The sequence below is a fragment of the Pelodiscus sinensis genome, chromosome 1 (genome assembly GCF_052426305.1).
Source record: "Pelodiscus sinensis isolate ZL-2025 chromosome 1, ASM5242630v1, whole genome shotgun sequence".
NCBI classification, from domain to species: Eukaryota; Metazoa; Chordata; order Testudines; family Trionychidae; genus Pelodiscus; species Pelodiscus sinensis.
In genome coordinates this window covers 9976203-10003133 of record NC_143052.1, presented here as the reverse complement: position 1 = coordinate 10003133, position 26931 = coordinate 9976203, and the positions used below count along the sequence as shown (strand labels likewise).

At 44.0% G+C, this 26931-nt stretch overlaps 1 protein-coding gene across 15 annotated transcripts in view; it reads right to left on the bottom strand.

Moving 5' to 3' along the window:
• Positions 1-26931, bottom strand: part of LOC112545341 (uncharacterized) — a 233204-nt gene that overhangs the window by 75973 nt on the left and 130300 nt on the right. For all 15 annotated transcript variants that reach the window (XR_016349531.1, XR_016349535.1, XR_016349532.1 and 12 more), the window contains one exon: positions 17147-17196. The gene's annotated coding sequence lies outside the window, so the exon portion shown is untranslated. The remainder of the gene's footprint in view (positions 1-17146; positions 17197-26931) is intronic.

Below are 26931 nucleotides of genomic sequence, written 5' to 3'. Positions count from 1 at the left end.
GGGCTCTTGTACATTTCAAAGGTGGAACGCCGTTGCTGCGCCCCTGCCCCCTCCCGTAGAGAGGAACTGGAACTGGCTTTTAAGCCGGCTCCCCCCAACACCTTTCTCTTCTTCCCCCCCTTGCTGCCTCTTTCTGATAATGGGGGGAGGCAAAGCGACTAGTTGACTAGTGTGTTGACTATCCGATAAGCTTTTGCTTATCGGATAGTTGACTAGTCGATTACATCCCTAGCATGACCACATGCATGGGGTGGGCTGAGCTTTGGCTTGCTGCCCAGGGATGGGGGCCACAGGGCTATGTTCCTCCCAAGCGGGGGCTCTCAGCCCCCCAACCCAGGGGGCTGCTTCAGTTGGTACAAAGCCCGGGGAGTGGCCCACTTGCGCTGAGAACAGAGGCAGGCTCCGTATCCTGTGTCCCGCCATCTTCTGCTCCATCATCCGGCATGCCCCGAGCATTCCTAGTAGCTGTCAACACAGCCAAGTGGAGGCAGGATAGCAGGGGGGAGGTGAGGGATCTGCCTCTGTATGGTGGTGCCCAGAAATCCCCCCTTACTGTATGGCTCCCCGACCCTCTTTCCATCCTCCATGTGTGTCCTCAGCCCCTCTCCTGCCCCCTCACAGACTCCCATTTCCCCTTCTCAACTTGGCATCCCAAAGGAACCCCCACTCTCTGATCTTCCCTCCAGCCTCTTTTTCTGACTCCTTTCCATTTCCTTTGCCCACGGACATCCCCCTTTCCCACTTAACAGCACCCTAGCAATGCACCTTTGCTGCCCCTTCTCTCCAGGCAGCTGCACAGATCCTGCTGTCACAGCACCGGGAGCTGCTACCCCACAGAAATTCCAGCATATGGTCCTGGTGCCATTTCTTTGCTGGTTTGGTTGCCTGTTTGTGGGAGGGGGCAGGGTGTGCGTAGGGAGGGAGGAAAAGGGATAAGGGTGTATATGGGGATGGGTGGTGTGGTCGGGGGAATGGTGGGGCGAGAGAAATATAGGAATGGTGGCAGGAGGAAGAGCAGTGTGGGGCTGTGGAGAGGGAGGGGTTAGGGAAGGATGGGATGTAGGAATATGGAGGAAGGAGATGGAAGCAGGGATAGGCAGTGTGAAGTGAGGAGGGGAAGGGTTAGGGAGGATGGATGGGGTAGGAATGGAGGTGGGGGTAGGGATGGAAGGAGGGGACTAGGCAGAGTGGGGGGGCTTAGGGAGGATGGTGGATGTAGGAATGGAGGCAGGAGAATGGGGGTGTAGAAATGGAGGACAGAGGTGGGGATACAGATGGAAGGGGGGTGGGCTGTGGGCCATGGACTATTTTATTGGCGGGTGGGGCAGGAGCGGAAAGGGTGCGGGTAGGGGGACTGGCTGGTGACTGAAGGGCATGAGTGGGTGGGATGGGCCGAGAGCATTCAGACAGAGGAGCCCATCCAGAGGTGTGGTGGGCAGGAGTGCAGAAGGGTGAGAGTGACTTGGGGCTATGGAGAGCGCAGCTGGGCTCACTGCAAGATTAACAGCTCTCTAGCTGCAAAAGCGGCCAGCGAGAGGGGGAGTTGGCGAGCGTAGTGAGAAGGGGGCACAGCCCCCTAGTGTTCCTTACTTTTCAAGTGCACGGATTGAATACGTTTCAGACTAGAAATTGTAGACTTATGAAAAGCACTCGATCTCCCCTAATCATAAAGGGAGTGCACCAAGAAAAGTCAACACTGCTCAAAATAGAGGTTAAGAGAACACGAAGGTCAGGATGTTAATGAATGTATTTTTTAGTGAAGTACTTTCCTTTCTTGGGTTAATAAGCTGTATGAAGTGTTTAACAGGATTGTTTGTTCAACTGCATATACACTTGGATAACACAGGTAGAAATCAAGTAAATGAAAACATAAAACATCAACAATTACCCCTAGATTCATTCCATAGCTTTAAATGCAATTTGGTGATTGTAAGGTTGCTGTTTTCCTACAGAAGCTGATGAATAAGAAGACAATCATGTATTCCTAGATATGCATGATGCAACGTTGATACAAGCAGTCTTGTGCTTAATAGCACACAACCATGAGATAGGGCTCCTGAATTCTATTCGTAACTTTGATGCAGTTTTGCTGTGTGAGCTGAGGCAAATCACTTAATCTCTCCACACCTGTTTTCCCATAATCAAAGGGAGAATAACATGGACATACAGTATTTTAATACTAAATTCATATTAGGCTGATGCTGGAATCTAAGGCAAATATAAGGAACCTACCTAAAATAGAGACTAATACTTCCAAAGCCATCCGAGGGATTTATGCACATATCCTGTATGTAAATTACTAGAGGTGTTCAAATCTCCTAGAAAACTTTGAAGATCTCAAACAATGATTAACATGAGACAGATTAGAAGTGTCTGTCTCAAATTCTGAACTCCATATTGTTTTCTGAATTCTATTTTTTTGTACCCTGCCTTCCATTTTGTGTGCTACCTGCCATTTTGTATTCAGTGGTGAAAAAACAGACTGGCCCAAACAAAATGATACCTCCTACTGACAATAGCCGTGTCAGTCCCAGAATATTAGAGAGACAAGGCAAGGTGGGTGAAGTAATTTACTGGACCAGACAAGATTAGTCTATTCTAGACACTGCCCTACATGAAGAAGTGTGATGCTCGAAGAGGACTATCAATGTGAAAACCACCAAAGGTCATCAACTTGAATGACTGAACAACTGGGGCCCCTCAAGGGACAATTGCTTTCTTTATGCAAGACGAACTTGGCTCAGGATTGTTGTAATTACCCAGCCTGGGCTCATAGCAAAACAGGCTCAGGATTTAAGGCTCTGAGAAGACTGGACTGAAGATAAACAAGGCAGGGGGATACTCTGCTCCATCTGTAGCATGGACCAGATCTCAAACTCAGAAAAGGGGCAAGATCAGAATAAGAGAGAGAGAGAGAGAGAGAGAGCATGAGAGAATACTGTGCATTATTTGCAAAGAACTGAAATTCTCTGGTGCTTTCTTAAAAATTGACTGTGTCTACAAAATTTTCAAGCTTAGCCTATGTTTCTTGCTTGCCTGCTTTGTTGTTCCTGAAGGGTCTGAGAGGCTCAGAGCGCCCACAGTGAGGGAGAATTCTGAGGGAACATGTGTAAGGAACTGGGGGCTTGGGAGGGTTTAAGGCAGTTGTTTGGGGATCTAAGATAATTGGCCTACAGAGCTTTATGTTCCAAGGAAGCCATGGTATCATTTCGTATGAGTGAAAAAAGGTATTACCCCTTGAAGTTTCATACGTTTGTATGCTCCATTATGTTTTTCACCCCCTACCTCACAATATATGATATCACTTATAACATTTTATATTCGGACCCCAAATTGGCACTTCCCCTCCAAGGATGATAAAATAATGCTCCAAGAAGGAAGGTGGCAGACCTGGAATCTGCACCAGTGAGTGTGCCTTAGAAACCCAGAGCTGAAAAGACTGATCCAGATCTGCCAGAACAATCTGTTTTAGGAGCATGTGGGATCCACTAATTAGGTCCACTGAACGTCAATTAGTATCATTCTAAAGGGGAACTGGATAAGGTTGTCCCACAATAGTCTACAGAAAATAATATGAGGCTGGGGGCGGGGGCAAATAAAAAAAATTAGACTGGCAAAACAATTTAATATTTTATATTTCAGGTGACCAAAGCAACCCCTGTTTGCGGTATGCCGAGGGGGGCCACGGGTAAGGTCTGCTCCAGCTTTTCCAGCCCAGTGACGGAGGGCACAAGGGCTATGGTACTCCAGTCCAGCTGGGCTGGAGTGACCCCCCTTAATTGGTTAACTGATTAAATGTGAAGTAAACTTCACATATAACCAGTTAACCAATTTCACAGGATTTTACAATCTCTAGTTTAAGGCTCTTTGTAACTCTGGGTATAGAGGGTTTGGATTCAGAAACAGCAGATCCCCAACGAAATAAATCCATCACCCCATAATCCATGGAAGTGAGGCATGCCAACAGTATAAGCTACTGAAGAGCAAAGACATTTGTAACCATATATAAGCCATCAGACCACATATTTTACTAAGAGCTCTGATATAAAATGTAAATTTGACAACTTAACTCTCTTTTCAAAGTACATATTAATTAGAGGTACTTTCATGTCTGACAAAAATTAAAAGTCCTCTTTATTAAAAATAAGTTTGTGGTTTTAAAGCAACATTTGGTAGGTATATCTAACAGACGGTGCTGTCAAACAAAGAGTTTCTAGTTGAATAGGACACTATCTATATATTAATACTGATTATGTTAGCTACTTCTCACACACTCATAGCACTGTCTTCCTTGCAAGTCATCACTCTCTATGCCATATCACAGAGTAGTGGACCTCAGAAAAAAATAAAACTCTGAAAAGAAAAGCAACTATATTTTCTCAGCATTCACACTCTCAAGTCATCAGATGATAAAAGGGAGTGATGACCCCTACGGAACACATTTGCACTCAACTGTACATGGAAGAGTCCTTCTAGCAAAGCCATGTAGTGATTCTGTATTGTCAAACCACTACACAAACAAGAGTAAATTCATCTAACCACCCTGTGAAGACAAACTATTATCATAATTTTACAAACAGAAAATCTGAGGAACTAAGAGTTTAAAGTAGCTTTCCCAATGTCACACTTAAGAGCTGAGACTGGCACCAAGAAACTCGCAGTTCTAGCCTCAAAGTTACTGACCACTCTGCCTCTTTACACATGTCCATGCAAAAGAGTAAACTCGTCCTAGGCAATCTAGAGGTCCACCAATCCTGAGCAAGAGAGACACAAATGGGGTGTCTGTGAGTCTTGATTCACCCATATACTGGGATTTACAATGGGATAGGAGAGGATGAACTCAGGTTGAAAGCCAACCTTTTCAATGCCCAATCACTGTATTTTATGATAAGCAATTGGAGATTAAGTGATTATTTACACATAACTATATCCACAGTGAGGACTAAAATTCTGGTAATGTAACAGATATGTTAGCTTAGACTTTTTATATGTGAAAGTTCTTGTTTTTACAACAGCACGTTTTACAAGAGCACGTTGTCTTCCTACATTACCATCTGTTGCTGACTGGAAATACTGACTCAGGCAGATATTATCCACAATATTTAGGTTGCTTCTTATTTCCTGGCATACACAAACTTAATGATTTCAGGCTTTGTACCTCAAAATTTCCTGCCCAGGCTTCAGATACACCTTTTGAAGTGCTAACAGTACAAATAAGGCACAGTAGCATTATTTAAAATTTTCCCGATTTATTAAAGTTGTTTCTTAAAAGCATCAAAAGGAATCATCATTTTGGTGAAATGACGGAATAAAAACAGCCAGAAATGACGACAAAAGATTGAGATAAAGTGAGGGAGGTAAATATCTTTTAGTGGCCCAAGTTCCATTGATAAAAAAGACAAGCTTTTACACAGAGTTCTGCTTCAGGTTTGGGAAACTCAATGCAGGTCTACTTCAAATGTTGTATTGGAACAGCTGCACTGATGCAGCTGTGCCGCTGTGGTGCTTAACTGAAGACACTCCTATACTGACAGAAAAGCTTCTGCTGTCAGCACAATTAATTCAGCTCCCTGACATATGACAGGCTCCCCACGCATAATAGCTCCCTTGAACCATATGCACCTGTATCAGAGGCAGTAGAGGGGGGGCTGGTGGAAGCCAGCTCCCTGTGAGTACTGGTCCCTATAGAGCTGCCTCCCCCACTGCTGCTTTTCGTGGAGCTGTGTGCTTCCCTGACCCCACACACTGCTGCCTCTGTATCAGAGGTAGCAGCAGGAGTGGGGGGCTCCTCATGTGTACCAGCTCCAACACAACCACCTCCCCCCATCATGTGTAAACATGTAACTGCTGAAAATTTATGCAATTACACGTTTACCAACACTCGCATTTTAACATCTTTAATTTGGGCACAGTCCAATTCAGCCATAGGAAACTCAACGCAGTCGTCATCCATGGTCAAATCACTCAGGGCATGGCGAAGAGGTAAGCCAGAGACATGCAGCAGTGCCATGTGCAAATCAAGGAGCTCCAACAGGCATACCAGAAAGCAAGTAAGGCAAATAGTCACTCTGGGCAGAGCCACAGACACGCTGCTTCTTCAAGGAGCTGAATGCCATCCTCAGTGGCAACAGCACATTCACCAATGCATCAGATCAACACTATTTCATCAGGTGTCTATTACAAGCTTTACAGATACAAACTGCATATTAAATATATAATTCCTTATAAACCAATCCCTCTAGTCCCTGAATTGTGTTGCATAAGGAGAGTGATTTTTGGTGGGCAGAGAAAGCTTTTTTCAAATCAGACCCCCCGTGGACACTTTAGGGGTGCTGGAGTGACACTTCACCACAGTGAACCCTGAGGACAAGGTGCTGGGCAAGGAAGAGGAAGACTACATGGGACTGGCAACTGGGGGAATCAAGTGACATGGCAAACCAAGACCTGCTTTTGAGTCTGAGCACTCCTACCATACACTGGTGAGCTTGATGAAGGGGAAGGAACTTTTGGTAAGTAGTCAGTTTGCTTCTGTATTGCAGGGACACACATCTGCTAATGTACTATTTTTTTTAATCAAGCTAAAAGAGGTAGTGAAAAAAACAAAAGAGGTACAGTTGCTATTTGCTTCCTACTTCCCTCATCCCCCCATACAGCTAAGCAGAGGGAGCCCTGCAGATCAGTTTGTTTATGTGCACCTGGATGTCCTGTGACTCTTCCATAGAGATTTCCAGGGAACTTTCCTGGAGGTAGTCTGCAATCCTCTGCCAAAGATTTCTGGGAAGGACTGTCTTGCTTCTTCTCCCACATTAGGACACATTGCTTAACATTTATTTCTGCAGACACAACTGCAACATACAGGCAACAGCATATGGACTCAGTCTGCAGTCAGATGCCTGCAGGAGCTGCTTCCTTTCAGCTGCAATTACCTGCAGGAATACAGTTACAATAACCACTGCCTGTGGAAAATGGTACTAGTATGAAATACAATAGCTCTATCCATTTGTAGTGATTCCCTAGTGCTATCCTCCCTGTTACTGTCCTAATTTGCCCCCTCCCTCCTCGGCTGTGCTCACCATGCTCTAAAAGTCTCAAGGGGAAATGAGAATGTTGTGTTTGTAATTTTGTGGGTTAAAGGAGAGAGAAAGTGTTGACAATATACCTCCATCTATTGTTTCTTTACTAGCTGCTAATGTGGCCTGGAAGGGTGCTCTGTTCACACCAACAAGAGCAGCTCCACCAGCTGCTCTTGAGAAAGAAGATGACAAGGGAACACAACGCTTTGGTGCTCCAGATTGTGAGCAGAGGGCTTGCAGGGTGATGAAAGACAAAATGCAGAATGATAGCAAGGACAAAAGAAATGGGTATCAAGAGATGATGGCGCTTGTCACTGAACAAACAGATATGCTGTGGTCTGACCTTCAGGATGACCACATCTGTGCTCATTTTCCCCTGCAGCCCATACAGAACTGCATTTCATAGCCTCCCTACACTACCCTCCCCACATTCCATGTATCTTCTGGGACTGCAGCAGTACCCCATGCACGCCACCCATGGGAGATTACACGCAACGATAATCTCATAGGGTATGTCTACACTACCCTCCTAGTTCGAACTAGGAGGGTAATGTAGGCATACCGCACTTGCAAATGAAGCCCGGGATTTGAATTTCCCGGGCTTCATTTGCATAAGACGGGCGCCGCCATTTTTAAATCCCGGCTCGTTCGAACCCCGTGCCGCACGGCTACACACGGCACGGACTAGGTAGTTCGGACTAGGCTTCCTAGTCCGAACTACTGTTACTCCTCATTCCACGAGGAGTAACGGTAGTTTGGACTAGGAAGCCTAGTCCGAACTACCTAGTCCGTGCCGCGTGTAGCCGCGCGGCACGGGGTTCGAACGAGCCGGGATTTAAAAATGGCGGCACCCGGCTTATGCAAATGAAGCCCGGGAAATTCAAATCCCGGGCTTCATTTGCAAGTGCGGTATGCCTACATTACCCTCCTAGTTCGAACTAGGAGGGTAGTGTAGACATACCCATATAAACCCAGCTGTGAGGCCCTCACTGGTGTATGTGCCTATGATTCCCTGTTCCATCCCCTGTATGTATGAAATTTACTTCAGCATTACATAGGTATGTTTGCATGTCTACTTATGGAAAATGAATATATTTTTATTAGCTCTAACATTGTAGCTATTGATACCACATACAATAATAGATGTATTTGCATTGCTATATCAGTACACGCACAGCAATCATTACAAGGTTCATAGCACAGTCCAAAAAATCCCCTGCATCTCAGCACACTACACCAATACAGGTTACTGTGGCTCAATGTTAAAAAACTTCTTCAAAGCTTCCCTGAGCTGAATCACTCCCTGCTGAGCTTGTCCTATAGTCCTGGAATCTAACTGCTTAAAATAAGCACTGATCCACTTCTGTGTTCCAGCCTTATGGAAACTTCTTCCATTTGCTTCACAGATATTATCAAGCACACAGTAAGGAGCTATAACCATGCATTGTTCTCACTGAGGCCTAACCTCCTTAGTAGACAGAACTAGCAGCCCTTCAAATGGCCAAAGGCACATTCAAAACTCATTCTGCATCTACTGAAGCTGTTGTTGAAGTGCTCCCTGATGCTGACAAGCTGAGCAGTGTATGATCTCATAAACTACAGGAGTAAGGAAGGCATAGACTGGATGTCCCAAGATCACTATTAGCATTTCCACATCCCCAATGGTAATCCTCTGGTTTGGAAAGAAAGTCCAAGATTGCAATTTTCAGTACAAGCCTGTGCTTCTAAAGATGAACCTTTCCTACTTGCATTGATATTGATGAAATAACCCTAGGGATCCACCCGGGAAGGAAAAGGGAATCACAAGCACATATACCAATAAGGCTCTCACAGATGTGTGTATGAGACTGTCATTGCCCTGATCTAGACTAGGAAGTTATTTCGAAATAACCCCTCTTATTTCAAAATACCACACTACCAAGCCCATTACTTCAAAATAGCAGGCTGGTTATTTCAGAATCTGTACTCCTGCTTTCCTTGGGGAATAAGCTGATTTCAAAATAGTTATTTCAGGAGTTATACTTTTGAATTTAGTTATTTCAAAATAATTTCCTAGTGTAGACAAGCCCATTGTGTGCAATCTCCCACGGATGGAGTGCTTGGGATACAGCTGCAGCCCCAGAGAGAACACAGACACTTCGCCAAAGAATCAATGCACACAAAACGGACATTAGACAGGATCACAAAGAAGAAACAGTATCAGAGGGGTAGCCGTGTTAGTCTGAATCTGCAAAAGCGGGGAGGAGTCCTGTGGCACCTTATAGACTAACTGAAGTGTAGGAGCATAAGCTTTCGTGGGCAAAGACCCACTTCGTCAGATGCATGTCATGTCATGTCATGCATCTGACGAAGTGGGTCTTTGCCCACGAAAGCTTATGCTCCTACACTTCAGTTAGTCTATAAGGTGCCACAGGACTCCTCGCCGCTTTTAAAGAAAAAACAGTTTCTTGCCATTTCAACTAGAAAGGGCATTGTCTCAAGGACATAACTATCTGCATCCTGCTTCAAAGACATTTTAACACCAGACTTGAAAGACAATCCTCTGAACTGTCATTCATGCTTAAATTTGACACTTTACACCTAGGTCTTAACAAAGACGCTATTATCTTACCCATTACAAAGATAGCTTCCCCAATTATCACCTCTAATATCATTAGCTCACAGACATTTACCTCCCCCCTCTCACCTCCCTTCTGTTCCGAAATTTGATTTGTCCTTTTCATACGTATTCATTTTTTTGATTGTATCCTTTGGTATATAGGGTTATGCCAATTTTCTTCCACTATTTGATCTGAGGACATGGGTCTGGTCCACGAACGCTCATCACCTAATAAACCATCTTGTTAGTCTTTAAAGTGCTACATAGTCCTGTTTTTTGTTTCAGCTACACCAGACTAACACGGCTACATTTCTATTACAGGACAGTAGACTTTACAGCTGACGTACTCCATCACACAATGGTTGGTGCCAAAATAGAGATGTGTGTGCCATCTATCACTCCATGGCAGTTCTGGAACTCCATTTCTGCAAAACCAGCTTCTATTTCCTGCATATTGCCCAAAGTTACACTCCTTCATAGCAAAATGCAATTAATGGCCCTGCATACTTGCATCATAGAAATCTCCATGGTGGATTTCTCAACTTACCTGTAGTAATCTTGCGGTACCACCTTCTACACAGCAATTGCCACTGACTTCTCTATCAAGAACACAGCTCTCATTTTGATGTCACTATGCTGGGGGGTGATGAGGGCTCCACACACAGTTCTGAAAAAGTACCCCTGCACATCCAAAAGTTCTTCAGACACTGCTGGTCATCCCATACCCATACCCATATAATGATGTGATCTCACTTGTGAGATCCGTCAGTCTATCATGTGCAGCTGTGGTGGTGTAGCGAGGAGGGAATGGGGGGAAGCAGTTGCCCCTGGGCACCACACTAAGGGGGGCATCAATTTAATTGACCTCTGCTCCCCGTCATCCTTTGGCTCACTTTGCTCCTCCTCTGCCTACCGCCAGCTGGAGCCTCCTCCTTGCCTCCAGCCCAACCCTCCTCCATCTCCGCCAGGGTTAGTGCGTGCGGGGGCCTGGCCCCAAACTGGAGTGGTTGGGGGAATACACAGTAGAAACTCCCCTTCCCCCCAGGGTCAGGCTTGGCGGCAGGGGCACAAATTTTACCTTTGCCCCCGGGCATGTAACACCCTCACCATGCCTCTGTTCTGAATGCCAACAGCAATTTTCAATTGTTTCTTCTCATGACACACAGCAAAATAGCAACCAAGGGGTCATCATCAGACTTGCAGGTAAGGAAATACTGCCGGATCAAGCGCATTGCGTTCATAATGCTCAGCACAGTTTTGAAAAGGAGTGCAGATCCATGTTTACTGATGAAGATGATGGGGGCACAAGTTACCGGGCCTCTTGAAATGTGGTATGAAATGTGCTAGGATGCCCATGGAATAATGAGATTGAGAAAGCTGTCTCATGGGACACTGAACCTGCACCCACAATGCATTGCAAATCTTTCCCTGTGCTAGATGGTGCCTAGTTGGAAAAGTGGAATAGCTAGCCACAACAGAAATGTTCTCTGTGATGATACAAGCATTACTACTGTGGATGTGCTCCACTGACACACGCACAGTGCAGATGTGCAAAAGTGGTTTAATTACAGTGACAGCTGTACATCAACAAACAAGAACAACCATACTGGAGCAAACCAAAAGTCCATTTAACCCAGTGATCTATCTTTTGAAAGTGGTCAATGGCAGATGCTTCAGAGGGAATGAACAGAACAGGTAATCATCAAATGATCTACCAGTGTCCATCTATTAATAACCATTGATAGACCCATCCTTCATGAACTTATCTAGTTCTCAGATCCCTCTAGTTCTCAGATCCCTCTAGTTCTCAGGAGGGATAGCTCAGTGGTTTGAACACTAGCCTGCTAAACCCCGGGTTGTGAGTTTAATCCTTGAGAGGGCCATTTAAGGATCTGAGGCAAATCTGTCAGGGATAATATTTGGTCCTGCTGTGAAGGCAGGGGACTGGACTTGATGACCTTGCAAGGTCCCTTCCAGCTCTATGAGATAGGTATATCTACATATTATTATAACTCTTCGCAGGCTGCTTTGGACTTAACTATCTTGAGTAGTTCTGTTATCGGCAAATATTGCACCTCACTGTTTATATTATCTATAAATGATCTGGAAAAAGGGATAATCTAAGTACAGACCTCTGAGGAACACCACTGTTTACCTCTCACCATTCTGAAAACTGAAAACATTACATAACTTAAACTAGCTTAATTTTATAGTGCAGAGAAGCCCATAGGCCTCAATCAGAGTGAGGCAGCTAAATACAAGGTGGAACAGATTGTTAACACATATTTCAAGGGACCATTCAACATGAAGTAGCCTGTTAACACCCCTCCAATCATAGGGAGGAAAGGAAGGGGAACAGGATTGGCTGAGGGTGGAGAGGATTCTTTAGTCAGTTACACTGGCAACAACACTGAAAGAAACAGTACAGTAACTCCTTACTTAACACTGTAGTTATGTTCCTGAAAAATGTGACTTTAAGCAAAACAAGCAGAAAGCAGAGCGGGGCTGGTTGGTGCTCCCTTGCCACCCCAAGTGGATCACACTGTGCTTCCCTGTAATGTCATTTGTGCCCCCATAGAAGGGTGGTGTACCCCATAGTTTGGGTATTTCTGGTCCAGGTTTACGTGGTCCTTCCTCAATGCAGAGTGCTGGGCTTGATGACCCCTTGAGTGTCCTTCCAGCCCTACATTTCTATGATTCTGTGATTTTGCAACAGACTATTAAAGGAGTGCAAGCTTTGTGGTGCAGCAAAATGAAAAACATTCTGTACAAACTTATTTAATTTTTCAAATATTAAAAAATGCAGTACAAACTAAAATGGCTTTAATGTTAACCGAAAAAAAATATTAGTACCGGTCTTCAAGGCTGTTTGACACACGGCAGTCATCAATAATTTCTAAACCCATAAATTAGAAACATATTCATCCCTTGACAGAGGAGAAGTAAAACACAATGTGCTCTATGGTTTTAAAGATATTTTAAAATTGACTCAGCAATATATAAGAAACCTCATCCAATCTTTTAATGAGTCTATTATTTTTTGTCTGCCTGATCTGAAACTACGTTCTTTGATATTTAGATGAGTAATGTTGGGTTCTGTTATTACAGTCATGAATCTTCATCAGATTTTATGACTTTTTATGTCAAACAAGATTGTCTTAATAGAAACAGTTAAAAACATGTATCTTTAATACTGGATACTGATCAATACCAACAGATCATTTAAATGAGACTCAATGGCAAGGCTTGACGTCTATAAACACCAACAAACTACCTTAATGTTTCTTGGTCATAGCAAAAACAACGAACAGGCTAAATCATAAACATTCAAAATACACCAAGTAACAAAGTACTTGTAAATCTATTCCACACAACATTAAGGACTGGTCTACAATTACAAGCTTTGCGAGCAAGCTATGTCAGTTGTGTTACTATGATGTGGTGTCTTCTCCAAACCTTGGGCTCTTAGGGTATGTCTACACTACCCTCCTAGTTCGAACTAGGAGGGTAATGTAGGCATACCGCACTTGCAAATGAAGCCCGGGATTTGAATTTCCCGGGCTTCATTTGCATAAGCGGGGAGCCGCCATTTTTAAAACCCCGCTGGTTCGAACTAGGCTTCCTATTCCGAACTACCGGTACACCTCGTGGAACATCTAGTTCAGTGGTGTCACAGGGCTCAACTCACGGCCCGTGGGTGGGAGCCAAAACAAAAAAGTAGTCAATATAATGGTCTTCTGTTGATATGTGTTTTAGTAGTTAAATTCCAGGACTGTCATTGCTCATTTAAAGTGCTGTCATATGGGTGGAAATTGGATAAATATTGCATTTTATTAATATCAGCAGAATTATTTTAAATAGGACCTGTGTGTTATGTAATCTTGCCTTAATCTTTGTTTTCATACCCATCAGTGTGAAAAAAGCTATTTGCATATATTTGCATATATATGCAACCACACTTAAGTTGCGGCCCTCGGCATGTGCTGTGAGTATCATTATGGTCCCCGGAGCTTCCAAAGTTGAGTAGCCCTGATCTAGTCCAATGCCAACTAAATCATCCCAGCCAGGGCTTTGTCAAGCCTTGCCTTCAAAATCTCTAAGGATGGAGATCCCACCACCTCCGTAGGTAACCCATTCCAGTGCTTCACCACCTTCCTAGTGAAACAGATTTTCCTAATATCCAATCTAGACCTTTTACTCTGCAACTTAGCATCATTATTCCTTGTTCTGTCATCTACCACCACTGAAAACAGCCTGGCTCCATCCTGTTTTGAACCCCCCTTCAGTTAATTGAAGGCTGCTATCAACTCCCTCTCATTCTTCTCTTCTGAAGATTAAATAAGCCCAGTTCTCTTAGCCTAAGTCCTGTGCCAACTCCTAATCATGTTTGTTGCCCTCTGCTGGACTCTCTCCAGTTTGTCCACATCCCTTCTGTAGTGTGTGTGGGGCTGGGGGTGGGGGTGGGGGTGGGGGTGGGGAAGAAACTGGATGGAATACTCCAGATATGGCCTCACCAGTGCTGAACAGAAGGGGAAAATCACTTCCCTTGATCTTGTGGAAATGCTCCTACTAATACAGCCCAATATGCCATTAGCATTCTTGGCAACAAAGGCATACTGTTGACTCATTCAGCTTCTTGTCCATTGTCCCCAGGTCCTTTTCTGCAGAACTGCCACTTAGCCAGTCAGTCCCCAGCCTGTAGCAACAGATGGGATCCTTCCATTCTAAGTGCAGGACTCTGCATTTGTCCTTGTTAAACATCATCAGATTTCTTTTTGCCCAATACTCCAAATTTGTGTAGGTCACTCTGGACCTTATACTTATCCTCCAATATATCTTCCTCTCCTCCCTTCTTAGTGTCCCCTGTGAACTTGCTGAGGGTACAATCCAATCCATCATTTAGATCATTAAAGAAGTTGCTGAATAAAAGCAATTCCAGGACCAACCCCTGGCACATTCTGCTTGATTCCAGCTGCCAATCAGACATCAAACTGTTGATCACAACCTATTGAGTCCAACAATCTAGCCCATGGCTACTCAACTTTGGAAGCCCTGGGAGCCACAATGATACTCACAGCACATGCTGAGGGCCACAACTTACATGCAAATATATATGCAAATAGCTTCTTTCACACTGATGTGCATGAATACAACGATTAAGGGAAGACTACACAACACATAGGCCTCATTTAAGTCAGTTCTACTGATATTAAAATTCAATATTTACCTGATTTCCACCCATATGACAGCACTTTTAATGAGCAATGACAGTCCTGGAATTTAACTACTAAAACACATATCAACAGAAGACCATTATATTGACTACTTTTTTGTTTTGGCTCCCACCCACGGGCCGTGTGTTGAGCCCTGTGACACCACTGAACTAGATGGTCAAAGGGATTGTTTCTGATAGTATAAACTGCATCTGCACTAGGAAGGTTTAATAGTATATCTCCATCTGTATAGATACACCATATCATCTTTTAAATACAGACAAGAACTCAGTATTAATCAGTGACATCTAATTCCAAAGCACAATCCTGAAACCAGGAGGGCTATTCCAATTTTGGTTATGGGGATCAACTTTAACAAGATTCCAGCGGCTACTTAGACACTTGAAAACTCTAGCTTTTTGATAAATAATTTAGCCATTTAAGCTGACAGTAGCCCTGTATCTAATTCCTAAATAACAGAAAGGAAATTAAATAAATATTATATTTATCCAGCTCTAATAATATGTTCTGACATCTTGTGGCAAATCACTTAAGGGACACTGTTATATTTAAAATTTTAAATGTATATTCTTACTTTGTTGCTAACTCTGCAAAGAGAGAGACCTTGTCAGGATTTGTGGGTTCTATCTCAGCTCTGGGTGGGTACTGGGGTTTAGTGGGTTACAACAGGAAAGAGAGGGCAGATAACACCTAGTTAGATACCTGCTCACCCGGGCTATTTGAGGGATCTATCTTCCTTTAACTTATCTTGTTCTTATCTCTCATATAGTTTTGGCCTTTACAACAACCCCTCCTAAAGAGTATCATAGGTTGACTATGAAGAAATATTTTGTTTTAAATCTACTGCCTATTAATTTCATCAAGTGACTCCTAATTTTTGTGTTATGTAAAGGAGTAAATAACATAAACTTATTTGGTTTTTCCATAACATTCATGATTTGATAGACCTCTACACTATTGCTTCTTAGTCATCTTTCTACAAGCTGAAAAGTCCCAGTCTTTTTAACTTTTCCTCATATGAAAGGTGTTCAATATACATAATCTTTCTGTTGCCCTTCCCTATACCATTTCCAAATCCAATATGTGGGCATACCATGGATTTTTATAGAGCCAATATAATATTTTCTAGTTTATAATATTTTCTAGTTTATCCATGTCCCTTTTCTAATAAGTCCTAATATTTTGTTAGCTTTTTTGATTGACACTGTACATGGAACAGATGTTTTCAGAGAGCTTTCCAAGATCTCCTTATAAGCTAATTTAGAGTCATCATTTTGTATGTATAGTTGGGATTTTGTTTGCCATGTGCATTAATTTGCATTTAACAACATTGAATTTCATCTGCTATTGTTTTGCCTAGTCACCCAGTTTTGTGAAATCCTTTTGTAACTCTTCATAGTCTACTTGGACTTAACTATAGAGTAATTTTGTATCATATGCAAATTTTGCCACTTGACTGTTTACCCCTTTTCCAGATCATGTATGAGTATATTGAACAGCACTAGTTGCAGTACAGACCCCAAGGGACCCAACTACTTATCTCTCTCTATTCTCACCATTTATTTTTACACATTATTTACTTTCTTTTATCTGGAGAGTCTAGCAAAGCTTTCAGGATCATCTTTAATTTATTTTAATTACAAGCCTTTTGTTATCTTAATGATACTCCTGAGGTCTGTTTATAAACAAACTCCCTGACCCAAAGCCTATGCTGTTCCCAGCTTTCAAACTCATCACATATCACAGGGAAGATGTATTGCAGTTAAGAGCTCTGTCTGGGATTACGGTAAGTAGAAATCAGATATAAAATTCAGGAGGGTGCTAGAGTTCCCCCCCCCCCAGCCTACCCAAATGATGCCCTTGCCTGAATTATATCACACATGATTATAAAGGTGTGAAAAAAGCCATAAATGCTGGTGATATTTTTTGTAGTGGGGGTGGATAAAGCAAAAAAAAAAAAAAAATTCTCAGACAGCCTTTTCACTTCAACATGATATACCCACACAGAGGATCTCTGCAAAAGAGTGCAGGGAAAGAATGGACATATCTTGTGAGCCTGCACTGAAACCACAGATCCTGAAACCAAAACGGCTATAGGAACCAACCAGCAGACTGAATCTGCTATTCCCAATTTACCCTGTTGGAGATATGGCAAAGAAACAATGTTGACTTCTTAACAATAAACATAGATAGTTTTATGTTTTATGCAACAGAAACTTGCGTGATTTTCACTGACTCACTTTTTTGTTTATGCTGTTTCTTTCAGTGTGTCACAGTCATAGTTTTCTTTCTGCAAAACAATGAACAAAACCAAAAAGACAGGTTGTTAGAAAAGCATTTACCAAAACAAGTTCTATTTACATTATTATTTGATATTTGCCCCCTTCCTTATTATTGATTTTGGATGTTTTACTTATACTGTGCACCAGAAAATTATTCCATCACTAATTTCTTATTAAATGAATGATTTTGTAGATAAAGCAGGAATCAATTCTATCAGGATGGACCGTGAAAAGTATTTAGCAATTTCAGCATAACACTTAGAATATCCCAAATTTTATTCCAGATTTTGCCAAAACATGTTGTGTGGCCAGGGCCAGGTGACTTCCTTTCTCTATTCTTTAATTTCTCAGTATAAAATGGAAAGAATACACCCTATTTCACAGGGATTGTCTGTAAAGGACTCTGAAGATATAAACTGATATATAAAATCCCAAGTATAATTATCGATTGATTATCCCTTGCAAAAAGAATCATATTATCTCCTCTTGCCAATTCAAATTCCTTGTTTATCCAGAGCAGATACAGCACTAATAGCAACAGCAAAATTTTCCCCACACTACTCCACTAATGTGCCTCAGTACCAACTTGTTGGGATTATTCTATAAGAGAGTTTTTCAGTTTTCAGCAGTTTAATCATGGGTCTTTGCTGATACTCCTAACAAGGGTGCCTCTTGAGGGGAGGTGATTTGGACACTTATACTGAGATAAGTAACATGCTTCAGATGGTATTGACTTCTGATCATTACTGGCCAGGACCAGATCTCAACCAGAAATCTAAAACTAAAAGTCTGTATCCCCAACATTGTTTCCTTTTAACCATGCAGCAATAATCAAACCTCTGGCACATACACAAAATCTTAACTCTCTAAAGACTCATGGGATTCTTGTAAAGAATTATGCAAAGCAAGGGAGTTGCATGCATGCATCACATTAACCAATAACAAAAGAATAACAAGCACAACTTTCATTATAGAGAGCCAGACTGGTGGAAATGCTTCCCACATCCCTCACTCACAATACTGTACTCGTCAAAGAGCGTAAATGTATTTGTAAAATCTGACAAGTACAAAGTAATGCACATTAGAAAAAATAATCCCCTATATAAATAAAAATGGACTCTAAATTCGTTATTATCACTAAAGTAGATTGTGTCACCATGGACAGTTCTCTGAAAACTTTAGATCAATGCACAGCAGCAGTCAGAAGGGCTCACAGAATGTTAGGGACTATTAGGAAAGGGATAGAAAATAGAAAATATAATGCCACTATGTAAATTCTCAGCAAACCCACACCTTGAATACTGTATACAATTTTGGTTTCCCCATCTCCAAAAAGGATACAGTGGAACTAGAAAAGGTTCAGAGAAGGGCAATAAAGATGATTAAGCATATGGAACAGCTTCCATACCAGGAGAGACCAAAAATAGGACGTTCAGTGGGATATAATAGAGGCCTACATAATCACGAATGGTATGGAAATTTGAGAAGTGTTAGTTACCCAAAAACCATGGGTCATCCAATTAAATTAACTAGCATTGGGGTTAGTTAGTACAAATAAAAGGAAATACTTTTTCACAAAATGCATAATTTACTTGTGGAACTCATTGCCATGGGATACTATGATATTCAGAAGCATAAATGGGTTCAAAATAGGGATGTAAAATCCTGTTTAATCGGCTAACCAGTTAAATGTGTTCTTTTAACCGGTTAAACAATTAAAGGGGAAATGGGCGGGGCAGGTTCCCAATGGACCAGGGTTGCTCAAGCCAGGCCAGAGCACGCAAGCACACCATTTTGAGAGGTTAGTGGGGACAGCAGCCTTGCACCCCGGGACTCAGCTTGCTTTTCATTCCATTCCCCAGACACTAAGGGAATGAGGGGAAAGTATTTGCATTCCGTGTATGCCTCTCACACCGGGCTGGTGAGCTCCCTTCACCACCAGCCAGGTGTGAGAGGCATGCACGGAATGCAAGTACTATCCCTCACTCCCTGATAGTCCGGGGAACGGGATGAAAAGCAAGCACATAGCTCTTGCTACCCCCCTCCACCCCCAACCCTCCTGAAATGGTGCTCTTGGGAGCACCCCATTCACAGCAAGTTCTGTGGGGCTAGAGCAGCCCCTGACTACAGTGGGCAATGAGCTACTCCAGCCCCCACTGGTTAACTTTTCACATACCTAGTTCAAAAAAGAACAAGGTAAGTTCATAGAGGGTAGGTCCAACAATAGCTACTAGCCAAAACAGTCAAGGATGTAACTCCAAGCTTGGGGAGATTCTAAACTTCTGAATGCTAGAACCAGGGAGGGAAAGACAAGGATGGATCTCTCCTGAATTGGACCTGGATGCAGGGCAGTGGAGTTCAAACTGCTGACCAGAGTGGTCAGGATGGACACTGTGGAACATCTCATAGAGGCCACAAACCGTGACATAACCAAGCACAAGGTCTATACTGAGACTTTGTCTATATATCTTTGCTGCAAAAAGCTCTCCTACGCCTCTCGTTGAGATCTTTTTATTTTGTTGCAAAGCAGGAGAGCTTTGTCGATGGGAGGAACATTGTATATACACCTTCACTATGTAGTTGACAAAACCTGACTTTTGTCACTAAAACTGTAGTGTAGACAAATACTGAGAGTGAGATTTGGTTCTGTCTTCTATCACAGATTTTATAAACTCACTTCTTCTGGGCATTATTTAGATAGCAATTGCATTTTTATGAATAATCTGTATGAGAATATTGTGATTTGAGGAATTGGGACCAGATAGAGAAGTTATTCCATGCAAAGGGCAGCATGGAAAAATGAGGGGGGACCGGTAAAAAAGTATGCAGCAGGCACAGGCCATGTGACTTCCTCCCCATGCAATCTGGGGAGGGCTGGGACAATGCCCCCTCCGCCTCAGCCCTCTCCCTTTCCCATCTCTTCCCTGCCCCTGCCCTGCCGCCACCCAGCCTCTTCTGCAAGTCCCCTCCCCTAATGATGCAGCCTAGGGGTCTAGTGTGGATCTGGTGCCTGGAGCAAGGGTCTGGTCCTCTCCGCACTCACTGGCAGAGGCAGAGGAAAGTGGAGTGACGTGGCTCTGCTTTCCAGCTGCTAGACATGTAACTCCACTTCCTGCCAATTAGTGCAGAGAGGGGGAAGTCCTGCCACGCTCGAGTGATGTGCCAGCAGCCGAGGAGCAGAGCCATGTTGCTCCGCTTCCTCCTGCGACTGCCAGTGAGTGCAGGGGAGCCTGACCCCTGCTGCAGGTGCCAGCCCTTCTCCCTTCCCTTCCCGCTAGTCCACCAAGATGCCCAGAGGTTCAGATCCCTTGCTCCTCAAACTCTCAGCATTTGGGAGCACATGCCCCCTTGCACCTCCCTGATGAGTCACCACTAGGAACAATCATGAATGCTATTAAGTCCATATTTACCTACAGAAAGGATTTTAACTCCTCACAACTATTACAAGATGTTTAGAATATATCCGTCAAAGGTGAAGTTTTCAGTTACTATATGTTCACATGACAAAGTAACAGAGTGCTTACATGCCAAAACAGCAGTCACTTTAGTCAAACCACTGGTACAAACTCCAGTATCCAGCTTTTACTGGACCAATAACTGTTACATCAGAGGAAGGTAAGCACCTGATCAATACATCGGGCAACTGTGCAGTGCTTTGCAAGGGGGAAAATGTCTTCCTGAATCATGCAGCAATGATATCATATTTTAAAGGATCACTTTTACTCTTTATCACGGCATGAATAAAAACAGATTGTCACTGGGCATAAAAGTTCTCATAAAAGGGACACTTTGAAATCCAGTGTAGGGATGTTAACAGTTAACCAGTCACCTGGGGCCAACTCGGGGGTTTAAGCCAACTCCCCAGAAACATCAGCTCCTGCCTCCCCCCCACACTTTGCTGCCTCTAATATTGAGGCAGCAAGGGAGGGATGTGTGCAGTCGTCAGGATTTACGATAAGCCCAGGTTTACTGGTTAATCGTGTAGCCATATACACAATGACATCCCTAGATACCTGGTTTTAACACAGAACATTCCTTTCAATTAGAGACACAATGTGTAGCAAACATATACTGCCTTTTAAATTTACAGTATACACAGTCAACATTCATTTTTTCAGGTATTTGGTGTCTTTGTAAGAAAATACTTTATTTTAAAGTGACCTATCTATAGGTCCTTTTATTTAAAAGAAATACAGTGCTAGTGAAAGACAAATGAATTGACTGCACTGAAACAGAAGTTTTCTATTTTGCCAGGAGTATAAAATAAATAGCAGTGTAAGCTTTGGGCACACATAATGCCCCCATTATTGTGATTCAGCTCTAAACCAAGGAGGAAAACAGTACCAGCCAATTGGGAGACTGCATGGAGCCCTGTCTTTAGAAGGGGCTAGGAATACTTCCCTCTCAGTGCACACCTCCCACACTTAAGGGTCTGTTGTGAGCTGCATGCGGCTCACAGCCCATTTGTTTATAGCCCATGGTGTGGTTTGGGTTTACGCAGGACTCAATATGTGGCCTCTGGGTGGGATCCTTTGAACATGGCCTCCAGCTCCACAACAATGAGATGTCTCCCAGGCAGGGTGAGCATTGAAAGACACAAGCAGACGGGCTGGCTGGAACAGATGAGTACAGAGTGTTGGTGTTTCTAGCCCCCAGAGAGGAGGTGCTGGGAGTGCTGGGGCACTGTGTGAAAGAAGATATTTGCATATATATTTGCACGTATATGCAATCACAATTAAGTAGCAGCCCTCGGCATGTGCTATGGGCATCGTGGTCCCCGGAACTTCCAAAGTTGAGTAGCCCTGTTCTAAACTGTACATAAATAACTGCCTGTATTTCAAAACAGCTTTGTTCTCTTGATTAAGGGATGTCCAAAGTGCAACCAAGAAAAGCATATAAGCAATGCCCTTCAGACATACATTTCACCCTAAGTCTTGCAATGGCACTAAAAATTAGGATGACTGCATCAATAAGTCATGGGCATGAACATGTAGCTATGCTCACCAACCCTCCTCTTGGCTGGACAGGGCCTGGGGTTGAGGCCACCTAGCCCTGGCCCTTCCCACCCACACCAGGTGGGTGCAAGGCCAACCCAGCCTCAGCTCTTCCCCCCTGGGCCCAGTTCTTGGGCCCCCCATCTGGCCCCAGTTCATCCCCCTCCCCCCAGCTGCCAGGAAGGTCCAAGCCAAGGCCACACTCTCCTGCCTGCACCAGAAAGGGCCACGCTCAGGTACTTCCCCTCTTCTGCTGCCAGGGAGAGTCCGAGGCCATTCTGGCTCTTCCCCCTGCCCCCGGTCAGGACCCGACCCCAAGGCCACCCTGGCTCTTTCCCATCCCGATCTGTTGCCCTTCCCACTCTGGCTCTTTGCATTCCCCCACCCCACCGCTGGGGAGGTGGGCCATGGCGAGGTGGTGCCCAACTCTCCCCGCTCCCGGCCACCGAGGGTTGTCGGTGGATGGGCTGAAGCCACACTAGACTTGGGTTTTCCCAACAGCCCTGGTTTTCCATCTGGTCCACCAGGAAGGGCAGGGCCGAGTTTTCCCCTGGCTCACCAGGGGGGAACAGACCCAAGTTGTGTAAGGCCCAGTTTTCCCTCCGACCTACTGGGAGGGACCAAGCTGCACTGGGCCCAGTTTTCCCTCTGGTCGCTGGGAAGGGGAGGGGAGAGGCTATCCCTAGCCCTCCACATGGGCCCTGGGAAGGCCCAAGTTAGGGTTGGGTAAGCCTTGTTCCTGTAGGACAAAGAATGACATGATGATATCACTCTGTCGTCCTACAGGAAAATATTTTTTATATAGAGAGAGAGATGGAATAATGGAAGTCTTCATTGTTTAAATAAACAATCCAGTGTGCAACTACAAAGCTAGTAAAAAGCAATTTCAATAAAGAAATCCAATCAGAATCTAAGTCCAATGCTTTATGCAAAAGGCAGGCAATGTGCATGATAACTAAGGCAATTTCCTGGACAAATATTACTGAATGAAGATGAAGATCTTTGGAGCTCACTGTACTGAAAGTGAAAATCCTTATGCATTACTGTGAGATTGAGATAGTATGTAACTTCTCTACGAGATGTGACTAATGTACACCTTGGGAAGAGTTATGAGTTTCAAAACGACCCTCTGAAACAGTGTGCTAAACAAAGTTAAGTGAGATACCTAAGAAAAGGGGGAAGGGAAAGCAGCAATGTCTCACTTCAGGACTCGATGCTTTTGAAGCTGCCCCCTGAGGAGAAACCCACTGTCTGGTTGATAACCTGTTGTGCGAGGACAAGACTATAGGTCCACATTCTCAGATTCACAGATGCAGGCATGTGTGGGCAGTGAGTGAAACAATGGCTTGGGGAGGCAAGCCCCCCACTCCCAGCCCTGCTCCTTCTCCACTCACCAGAGCCCAGCCTGCCCCCACTGTGGTCACTGCTGGCCCCTCCCATGTAGCTTCTGGCCCTTGCCCCCTGCCCTAGGGTAGCACTGTCAGCTTCCCCTAGCCCTGGAGCTCCAAAGAGCGGGCAGGCAGTGCATCCACAGCCTGCCCTCGAGCTCTGAAGAGCTGAGAGGTGGCACAGATACAGCCTTCCCTGGCGTTGCAGCTGTTGAAAGCTGGCTGGCAGGCATAGCAAGAGGAGGCTGCGTCCATGCTGCCCATACCCCCGACCAGCAAACTTCAGCCCTGCAGCCAAGTCGCCATCCCCAGTGCTGGATGGTCAGGCATCACAGCCTCTGGCCTGCCACTCTGGCATCACAACAGTAGGCTGGGGGAGAGGTTCATGAGTGGGACCAGGTGAAGTAATTTGGGAAGGCATTGCTTTACCCTGCCTATGATACCCTCTGCCCATGCAGGCATGCCTGCTCTGAGCTAACAACTGCCATGAACTTGTAACCCCAGAAAAAGCAATAACAATACTGAATACTGTTTTTAATCTAACTAAATGAGACTGAAGCATGTTTCATAAATTCCTTTTAGAAACCTACACCTAAGTTACATTAATTATGCACATACTGTGAACCTGTGTTGAACCAGATCATCAGCAGGTGTGAACTGACATCGTTCCATTATAATCAATGTAGATATAGGCTACGTCTACATTGTCATGATCTTGCACAAATACTCTTTAATGCAAGAGTTTTTGCGTTAGAGTATTTGCACAAGACAGCGTCTACACTGGCATGTGCCTTTGCACAAAGATGTGCTTTTGTGCAAGAGCATCCATGCCAGTGTAGACACTCTCTTGCGCAAGAAATTCATGTTGCCCGTCTACACTGGCCTCTTGCGCAAGAAGAGCTGTGCAAGAGGGCTTATTCCTGAGCGAGAGCATCATAGTTCTTGGGCAAGAAGCACTGATTTCACACATTAGAACGTCTGTGTTCTTGCGCAAGAACTCCCCACCAGTGTAGACAAGCAGCAAGTTTTTGCGCAAAATCATGCCAATGTAGACACAGCCATACAGTATTAGTTAAGGATCCAGCCATTATTAACACTAAACACATTGTCACAGCATAAGTAGAAAAAAAACACCTAAAAAGCAGGTGTCACAGTTCCATAGCAAATTGTACCTTTGGCTCCCTTATTCAGCCTCCCTCTAGACACCGCTTCAAGTAACAGACCTAGCAGCTGAACTTTTTCCTGATGCACTCTACTTTCAGATTGTGTCTCCTGGCTTCCATACCCTTGGTTATCAACCATGTGTCTGCAGCAAGTCTCACTGGATTGGCCTCCACTATAGACTTCCCTTCAGAAGCTGTGAATGGAATTTATATTTAGTGCTACTAAACAGCTTCTTCAAAACAAAATATTACTTAATTATCCATAGCAACATAGAACAAGATTAAAGTAACAAAAAGCTACACATTATCTTATATATGCTTATGCCTTCAAGATCTAGCTAGGCCTAACTTATCCTAGTATGTTTGCTCTTTTGAGGACAAGGTTATAGTCTAATCAAATGTGAATCTGCACATTTCCATACCCATCTTCCCACACACACTTTCAACCCCCAGGCTCTTTTCCCCATTTCTGGTCTCTCCCTTGCTACACACCTTGGCTATGTCTAGACTGGCCCCTTCTCCGGAAGAGGCATGCAAAGCAGGCAAATCAGAATAGGGAAATCCGCGGGGGATTTAAATATCCCCCGCGGGATTTAAATAAACATGGACGCTGCTTTTTTTCCGGCTTGGGGAAAAGCCGGAAAAGAGCGTCTAGATTGGCGCGATCCTCCGGAATAAAGCCCTTTTGCTGGCAAGTAGGAATAAGAGATCCTCCGGAAAAGGGCTTTATTGCAGAGGATCGCGCCAGTCTAGACGCTCTTTTCCGGCTTTTCCCCAAGCCGGAAAAAAAGCGGCGGCCATGTTTATTTAAATCCCGCGGGGGATATTTAAATCCCCTGCGGATTTCCCTATTCTGACTTGCCTGCTTTGCATGTCTATTCCATCTTATGTGGCCAGTCTAGACATAGCCCTCGTTTCTTTTTTTAATTTCTAAAACTTTGTCTTCCTGTCCTGTCATTTTCCCATTTCCAACCCTCTGTGGACAGGGTACAGAGGTCTGTTTAACTATTAATGTCTCTGCCCGTGGCTCCCATTATCCCAGCAAGGCAATTACTTATAGCCTATCAATTCAGGGACACACACATCTAGATGCTACACTCCCTCTCCTAAACACAGGGATGAGACAAGTACACTGTACACCAAAAGACATCATTAAGAGTATAATCATATAAAGATGTCATAAAATAAAACTGAAATTTGTAAGTTCAGTTTCCAAAACTGTTAAAGTAGGAGAGCTGGGCTATTCTCATACTGAAATAAGACTCTCTTAAACCTAGTAATTCATACTCTGATTTATGTCTAGGTGCTACATTCAACAGAAAATGAAGAGAACCCAATATGACTGACTTGCAAATCTGAACAGGAACAGACATAACACTACTAGCAATCTAACCAAATGTGCTTTAATACTGTGTTAGTGTTAAAGGACTAATAAAAAACACATAAATATACAAAAAAAAATCCTGAAAATGAAATCAAAGTACCATTTAGATACATTTTGTTTTGACAGATGGGCTAGATCAAGGTAATGAATGTACCAAGAACCAAAAAGCTGCATAGGCCTTTTACAGATAATCCTTAAGAAGCCTATGCAGCTTCCAGATAAAAACTAGTTTCTCCCTGTCTTGTGATAAACAAAAGATTCCCAGGCCAGTTCTGTGACCTAGCTAGCCATCAGAATATGCTGCCTCCAAAATGATCGGTACAATATTTTAAAAATTAGGGTTGCCAGATGGTTTAACAAAAAATACCGAAGCCCCTCACTCCCCCCAAAAAAACACCGGGAATTTTTTTTCAAGGGGGGGAAAAAAGGGAGGAGGCCAAAGTTAAGCATAAAAAAATTTTTTTTTTAAAAGGAGGCTGCCCCTTTAAGATGGCTGCCATCTTAAGTGCCATTTTTAAAACCCTGCAGCTCTCAACTTGGTAAACACAGGGAAGCAGGGGCCAAGGGGGATGGAGGAGCCGGCGTGGGCCATTTGTGGGAGGGCACAGGAGCGGCTTCGCAAGCCGAGCTTTTGGGTTGGCCACGGCTGGTGTTGAGGGAGGCATCACGTGGCCAGCTCCCAGGTGTCTGCTGGTCATGTGGGCCAGAGCAGCGTGTGCTCCGATCCCACCTCAGCCCGGCGGCCCCCTAGCATGGTGCCCAGCAAGTGCCCGCTCCTGTCAGCTTCGCTACACCTCTGTGGCGCTCCTCACTC